Below are 7,787 nucleotides of genomic sequence, written 5' to 3'. Positions count from 1 at the left end.
CAGTAGCAAAGTAGTGCTCAAAATTCTCCAAGCCAGGCTTCAACAGTATGTGAACTGTGAACTTCCTGATGTTCAAGCTGGATTTAGAAAAGGCAGAGGAACCAGAGATCAAATTGCCAACATCTGCTGGATCATCGAAAAAGCAAGAGAATTCCAGAAAAACATCTATTTCTGCTTTATTGACTATGCCAAAGCCTTTGACTGTGTGGATCACAATAAACTGTGGAAAATTCTGAAAGAGATGGGAATACCAGACCACCAGAGCTGCCTCTTGAAAAGCCTGTATGCAGGTCAGGAAGCAACAGGTAGAACTGGACATGGAACAACAGACTGGTTCCCAATAGGAAAAGGAGTTTATCAAGGCTGTATATTGTCACCCTGCTTATTTAACTTATATGCAGAGTACATCATGAGAAACGCTGGGCTGGAAGAAGCACAAGCTGGAATCAAGATTGCCGGGAGAAATATCAATAACCTCAGATATGCAGATGACACCACCCTTATGGCAGAAAATGGCAACCCACTCCAGTACTCTTGCCTAGAAAATCCCATGGACAGAGGAGCATGATGTCCATGGGGTCACAAAGAGTCGGACACGACTAAGTGACTTCACTTTCACTTTTTCACTTTATGGCAGAAAGTAAAGAACTAAAGAGCCTCTTGATGAAAGTGAAAGAGGAGAGTGAAAACGTTGGCTTAAAGTTCAACATTGAGAAAAGTAAGGTCTATTCCTATCACTTCATGGCAAATAGATGGGGAAACAGTGACAGACTTTATTTTTTGGGGCTCCAAAATCACTGCAGATGATGACTGCAGCCATATAATTAAAAGACTACATCTTAGATTTGTTGTAATGAATGGGTTAAATACAGGTAAAGTGCTTCAGAGAGGAGGATAACACTTTCATCTTGACTTAGCCCACTATTCATGGCTGATGGATAAGCTATTCAGTAAGTGCATAGATCCAGATCTTGACTGTTGTGTTTTTTCCCTTCCAGACCATATGGGTTCACTTTCCTTTGTAAGGAACAATCCATCTGCCACTTAAACAAGAACAGATGTATTGCTTTCAACTTAAAAAAAGACATCTGTAAAGAGGAACTCCATCTTTATGGGCCTCATCTCCTTGCCTCCTCCAGCCCTGCCTTGATGGTTGTCCGACATCCAGTCACTAGAGTGGAGCCAAGGGAGAGAACTCAGAGGCAGTGCTCTAAAGGGGATGTGACATAAGAACCAGTAGTTAATGACCTTGGGAACTCCATTACTTTCTTTCACTGTGTCTTACGTAGCTAGAGAACAGGAAGCTTCCCAGCCATTCATTCATTGGTCAGTCTCGGTGTGCATTGCAGTAGCTTTTTCATTTCTCTCTTCAAGCAAGGAGATGAAAGTGAGGGCAGTTTGAGGCCTGATTGTGGCAATTTGAGCCATTGGGGAAGTTCTGGGATTGGTTAGTGTTCTGCGACATGGTTAGTGTGACAGTCGCTCAGTCATGTCTGACTCTTTGAGACCCCATGACTGTAGCCCACCAGGCTCCTCTGCCCATGGGATTCTTTAGGAAAGAATACTGGAGTGGGTTGCCTTGCCCTTCTCCAGGAGATCTTCCCAATCCAGGGGTCAACTCAGGTCTCCTGCATTGCAGGTGGATTCTTTACTGTCTGAGCTATCAGGGAAGCCCTAATGTATAATATAAACATAATTAACACTGCTTTGTATTATGGTTGGTATGGGGAGTAGATAATTCAGACTGCCTGACAGTTGAGGGCTTTGGGGAAAAATAGGTCGTGATTACTGACCTTTTGCTAAGATATTTCCTTTATTTTTCTTGGGACTAACTCATTAGGACCCAAGCTGTTTTCTGTGATTATAACAACCTACTCAACTTTAGAAATTTAATGTAGTTCTATTTAATTTTTAGGATAGTATGTTCAAATGCTTAACAATTCAGAAGTTTCTATGAAGCAGTCCAGTTTCCATTTTCAAAGTCAATTAATATTACCAGCTCATTTGTGTTCTCTTCCAGAGATACTTGATACATATGCAATCAATAACACATGTGCATATGTAAATGATTTTATGTCAATCTATCCATACCCAGTAATCAATCTATCTCAGCAGTCATCCCATCTCAATACATGGGGAGCTTTCTCCTTTTGTTCTTCTTTTTGACTGTCTTAATATTTCATTGCTTCAGTGTATCATTTATTTTAACCAGGCCCTGTTGATGGACTTTTAGGTTGTTTTCAATCTTTGCATTACAATGCTCCTATAATGAACAACCTTCTATGTATATGAAATTTTGTACAAGTGTGAATGACTATATCAGTAAGGTAAAAGAGTAGTAGACTTGCTGGGTTAATAAACATACACATATGGACTTTGGTAGATTTTGTACTGTTAAAGTGCTCTTCACAAAGGTAGCATCAATTTATACTACCACTGTTTTCCCAGAGTCTGCTAAGAAAATGTCACTAAATGCATTCATCTTTGCCAATCTAATAAGTAAAAAATAACATCTCAAAAAAATAATATCCAGGTATAAATTGCCATTTTTCAAAAAGTGAGGATGAACATTTTTTCATAGGTCTAAGACAGAGGATGAGATGGTTGGATTGCATCACCAACTCAAATGACATGAATTTGGGTAAACTTTGAGAGTTGGTGATGGATAGCGAGGCCTGGCGTGCTGCAGTCCTTGGGGTCACAAAGAGTAGGACATGACCGAGTGACTGAACTGAACTGAATTGAAGAGCCGGGGGTATTCCCTTTTCTGTGGACTATCTGTGTACACCTTTTGCTCAAATTTCTATTGAGTTATTGGTCTTTTCACATGGATTTAATAGGAGATCTTCATGTGTGGGATAAATTAGCCATTGTCTGTGACTTAAGCTGCAAATATTTTTCTGAATGTTGGTTTTACTTTGCTTTTTTCCATGGATATATTTTTTATTTGAAAATAATAGAATTTATCATTATCTTTTATCTGGTCTTTTTTTTTTCTTTTTTTATGCTTAGGACGGATTCCTAAGATGTAAAGATTATTAAAGATTATACTCTGGTTTCTTCTAATACTTCTGTGGTTTTGTTGTTTACATTATAATCTTTGACCACTACAGAATTTATTTTGGTGTAAAGTATAAGATGTTGGTGTAATTACCTTTTTTTTAGCTGCTCTAGCACCATTTTGTGATAATCTATCTTTCCCCAATAGTTTTAAATTCACCTTTATCATATATTAAGTGTTCATGTGTGTATTTTGGGTCTGCTCCTGGACTTCATATTATTTCCTATTAAGCTGTGACTCTGTTCATGCATACTTACAATACTTTTTTATGGTAATATTTTGTGTTTTATTTTACATATATGACATTGTATACAACATTCTGTAACTTACTTTTTTCATTCAATATTTTGTTTTCACAGATAGCTAGTGGGAACCTGCTGTATAGCACAGGGAGCTCAGCTTAGAGTTCTGTGGTGACCTAGATGGGGGTGATGGCAGGAGGGAAGTCCAAGAGGGAGGGGACATATGCGTGCATATAGCTGATTCACTTTGTTGTACAGCAGAAATTAACACACAATTGTAAAGCAACTATACCCCAACGAGGAAAAATAATGGTTTCAAGATCTATTCACGTTGACCCATGTAAACCTAGTTCATTGATTTTTGACTGGTGAACAGTATTCTTCACTGTATAAGCATACTTAAATGTACAATACTGTATGTATCAAATGCATTAGTTGATGCAAATTTGCACAGTTGAGTTTCTGGCTGCTAGGGAATCTTTGTAGTGCTTGCCTATACTCAGGGAACAGACAGCATTTCTAGGTGAGTATAATGAGAAAAAATCGTCAGTTTGTCCTTACCACCATCCATATCTGACATGATAGCAAAGTGTCCAGTCACTTAATGGGTCAAGTTAAATACCTCCTGAGTCTGACATCACAGTAAGTGGCACAGAGGAAACTTGGTCTAGGCTAAGACTCCTAAAGAGGTAACTGAAAGGATCGCCATCTCTCCTTGAGAAAGAACACACAGAGGAATAAAGAAAGAAGCACGCCCACTCTGACTAGAATGAAGATTTAACACAAAATAATTCTTCTCTGAACAGTAATGTCAGGAAGTTGCATTCTCATTTCTGAGCTTCTAGAAATGGATCAGGAAGTTTCTACAGTATTTTAAAAGATTTTGAAATTGACCTGGGATGGAAGAAGATAGCAAAGTCTGCTTCTGTAGCCATTATCCTCTGCCTCCTTGAACTTGAAGCACCTAAATGCTCATTAGCTAGTGTCTTAACTTGGTGGGAAGGAGAAATCAGAAAGAGAAGAAAGAAGCCTCCTTGTGGGAGAACTGGGTGTCATTATCCAAGATCTTGTCTCAAGTCGATGAAGGCCAGCTGCAGTGTGTCCTCCTGGGACCCAGACACTGGGCCGGATCTGGCCAACTGTCCACATTCTCTGACATCCAAGTTGAACTGCTGTAATGTTTCCAAGGTGAGCTGCCGTTCTTCAGCTTCCAGCAAAAGTTGCATCAAAGAAGTGGCTAAGTGCTTGCAAGCTGACATACATGCAGTCTGGACCACCTTTCCGGGAAGGTGTGTGAATACGGCAAAGGTGCTATGTAGAAAGGCAGTGAGGTCTACTAGGTAATCACTTGCTTTGCTGCCCAAATCTCCTGTCATCCAGTCATAGCAACCAGCTGTAGAAACTGGTCAATTTCCTGGTTTAAGTTGGTATAAATCTCTTCTTCAGCTGCATGTCTGGCAACCTTACAAGTCACGGTGCCATACAGCTTGGTAGCATGAACTATCCCTGGAAGCACATTAGTGATATTGGTTATAAATTCTTCCAAGTACTTACAGGATTTCTCCAGGTGTGTTGTATTGATAATAATCTGGACAAGCTCAGTAAGTCCAATATTCTTCCTTTTAATGACATTCTGCAGAGAGTTGCTTAGAGTCCTAGTCAGCAACAGGTCTATAGATTTGCGAATCACGTCATCAACTTCAGCTGAGCTCAGATGAAGAGCTGAAAACTTCAGACAGGTGTAGATAAATTCTTTAATTTGGCTGTACGCTTTTGGCACAAATTCAAAAAATGGAAACTTTTGGAAATGGTTGCTTTTCCAGCTCTGTATCTTGGAATGGGAATTGTCCTACCATCTTTTTATACATCTCAGGACTGTAGTTGTCAGAATCAAGTATGTTTCTGAAAATACTCGACCACTTCTTTAGCAAAGTTTAACTAGTCTCTGATTTCTGGCAGCATGTCAAAAAACTGATTTACAGGAAAACCATACACCTGAAGTGTCAACAAAAAGCATAGTGAGGTTCTTAAAATCTAACGTGAGGTTTGGATCAGAGCAGTAAGACGAGTGAGTATGGAGTGCTACAATGGTTTTTGAAAGTGCCATTTCCCACAGTTCACCAATGTGGGCTCTATTTACTAAGTCTTGCATTGTATGTAAAATGTGATCTTCACAAAAGAAAAAAAAAAAAGCCGACAATTTGATTAAAATATTTCCTGTAGCCATCTAAAGTTTTATGCATGTTAGACAGAGGCTGGAGCACCAAACAAGCCTGTTTTCGCCTCTGTTTTCCGTAGTAGTTCTCAAATGTTTCCCAAGCCCAGGACACAATATGTGTAGACATTGATAAACAGGAGAGAAATCAACCATATCTTGGGTCCCTTCATCATCTTCCTCATCTTCAACATCCAGAATTCCTGAATCCTGTTCAGACTTGGGGCTAGTGCTTTCTATCTCTGTATCCAAAAATTGTATATGCTTCTTTCTTAGATTTTTCTGTTCTGGGTTGTTTCAAGATATTATCCAGGTTTCTTTTTTGTTGAGCTTGCTTCATGGCAGTCTCTCCAATTTTGTCTGAATGTTGTGAATACTCTCCAGAAAGTCTTTGAGATCAAACATAGACACATTCTTAAGTTTCTTCTTGAAGCTTGGGGATATTGTCTACCCTCACCTTGCAGAATCGATAGTGGCTTACTTGAGGCAGACAGGTATGTTCTACCTATATTCCAGAGTTTTCAGTTCAGGATAACACCTTTTAGTTTTCATCTGGTCCCTCAGTTTGCTATACATCTCCAGGACTAGAAGACACAAAATTAATTTATCAACAGTGGCAGAAATATTTCTGTGTTGTAGTTGAAACTGCTTCAGCTCTTCCATTGCTATTACCAGTTCCTTTCCCTCATGTTGTAGTTTTCTATTCATATCTGTCACTTGATGTTTGAGTTCCTGGGCTTCTCCTCTCACTTTCAGCAGTTCTACTATAGAGTCCACAAAGCCCTAATAAATGAAAGTTGCACAATTTCTCGGTCATGATTGCAGATGTGAGTTTCAAGCTTCTCCATGAATGGTCCATGTTCTTTACCATCATCAACAGACCTGAGTGTGGGCTGGATGCGGGCCATGCGGGTGCTCTGGATCTCTCTCTCTCTCTCTTTTTTTTTTTTTTTGGCTTCACAGTGGTTTAACATGAACAGAGTTGAATATGACATTGTCTGACAGAAGAATGAACATTTTGCTGAATAAAAGCTCTGAGTCAGGATATATACACAGCAAAAATGGGGCCTCAAGGCTCTCAGCACTTGTACACAATGAAAGAAGGAATCTTTAAAAACAAATAGTCAATAACAGATACAGATGAAAAAGGCAGCAACACCACCAACAATGGAAAGGTGGGAAAGGGAGCAGAGCTTCTCTCTAGGGGCTGCTTAGGCCCTGAAGCCAGAGAGCTGGTTTGTCTCAGGGAACGTCAACATTTAGATGGACATAAACCCCATATTAAAATTCAATCCTTAATCTCTCTGTTCAGGGTCTTGTCAGAATCAGTAATCCTTTTCCCCAAGACTATATAAAGAAGTCCAATCCTTCCATGATAGGAAGTCTAATAAGCAAAGAGCCCCCACTTTTGACCTGACACCAGAGTTAACCTGCTCCCATCCCACAACTTGAGATAGACTTCGGGCCCCAGCAATCCAATGACCACCTCCCAGAGAGAAGCCCAGGAAAGCTGCCAGCCTCAAGAAGCTGCTTCAGACTCTAAGATTTAGCAAATCTATACCCAGCTGCTAACCCTAGCTCAGCATCTGGGGAGAACGCTGGGCTTCCATGGGAAACAAGTACTGCTGCTAAGTTGCTTCAGTTGTGTCCGACTCTGTGCGACCCCATAGATGGCAGCCCACCAGGCTCCACCGTCCCTGGGATTCTCCAGGCAAGAGTGCTGGAGTGGGGTGCCATTGCCTTCTCCCGGAAAGAAGTACAGGCAGTCCAATAACCCTGTGACCAAGCTGGGGAGGGCAGTGACACATCTTGCCCTTAAGCCTCATTCAACAGCTCAAAGTGCTTAGGAGAAGTCAGACTGTGGTTTGTTCATGTGTTTCTACCTTGTGGCAGCACTAAATAGTATGGGGGAGGGGAGGGAGAATGGAAGGAAGAGAGTAGTGATGTTCTTCCCTACCACTGGGAGGTACCTAGAAAATGATCCACTCCCACACTTCAAGGAGTTAATCTGGCAGTAGTGAGTTTCCCCCTCAAGGTGGCCCTCAAGCCACCAAACCTGCAGAGCTAACCCGTAAAAGTAGCAAGGGCTTGGGGAGTGAGAGCTGCTGGCGCAGCCCATACTGACTCACCTGCTGGTGAGCAAGAAACAGGCAGCCAGAGTGGAGAGCCACAAAGGAGGGGCTAGGCAACAGGATCTCCCTGACTTTCCTGTGGCTTTCTTCTTATTCTGAAGCTGCCATGATGATGGGCTCAAAACACCCACACACCT

General features: G+C 41.0%; 1 pseudogene; it reads right to left on the bottom strand.

The window, feature by feature from the left end:
- Positions 1-4,263: 4,263 nt before the first annotated feature.
- LOC105004466 lies at positions 4,264-6,600 on the bottom strand (annotated as a pseudogene).
- Between the last annotated feature and the right edge of the window lie 1,187 nt (positions 6,601-7,787).

Source organism: Bison bison, unplaced genomic scaffold (assembly GCF_000754665.1).
Source record: "Bison bison bison isolate TAMUID 2011002044 unplaced genomic scaffold, Bison_UMD1.0 scf7180017864476, whole genome shotgun sequence".
Classification (NCBI taxonomy): domain Eukaryota; kingdom Metazoa; phylum Chordata; class Mammalia; order Artiodactyla; family Bovidae; genus Bison; species Bison bison.
Note: the sequence above shows the minus strand (reverse complement) of the source record. Positions and strands in the feature narration are given on the sequence as shown.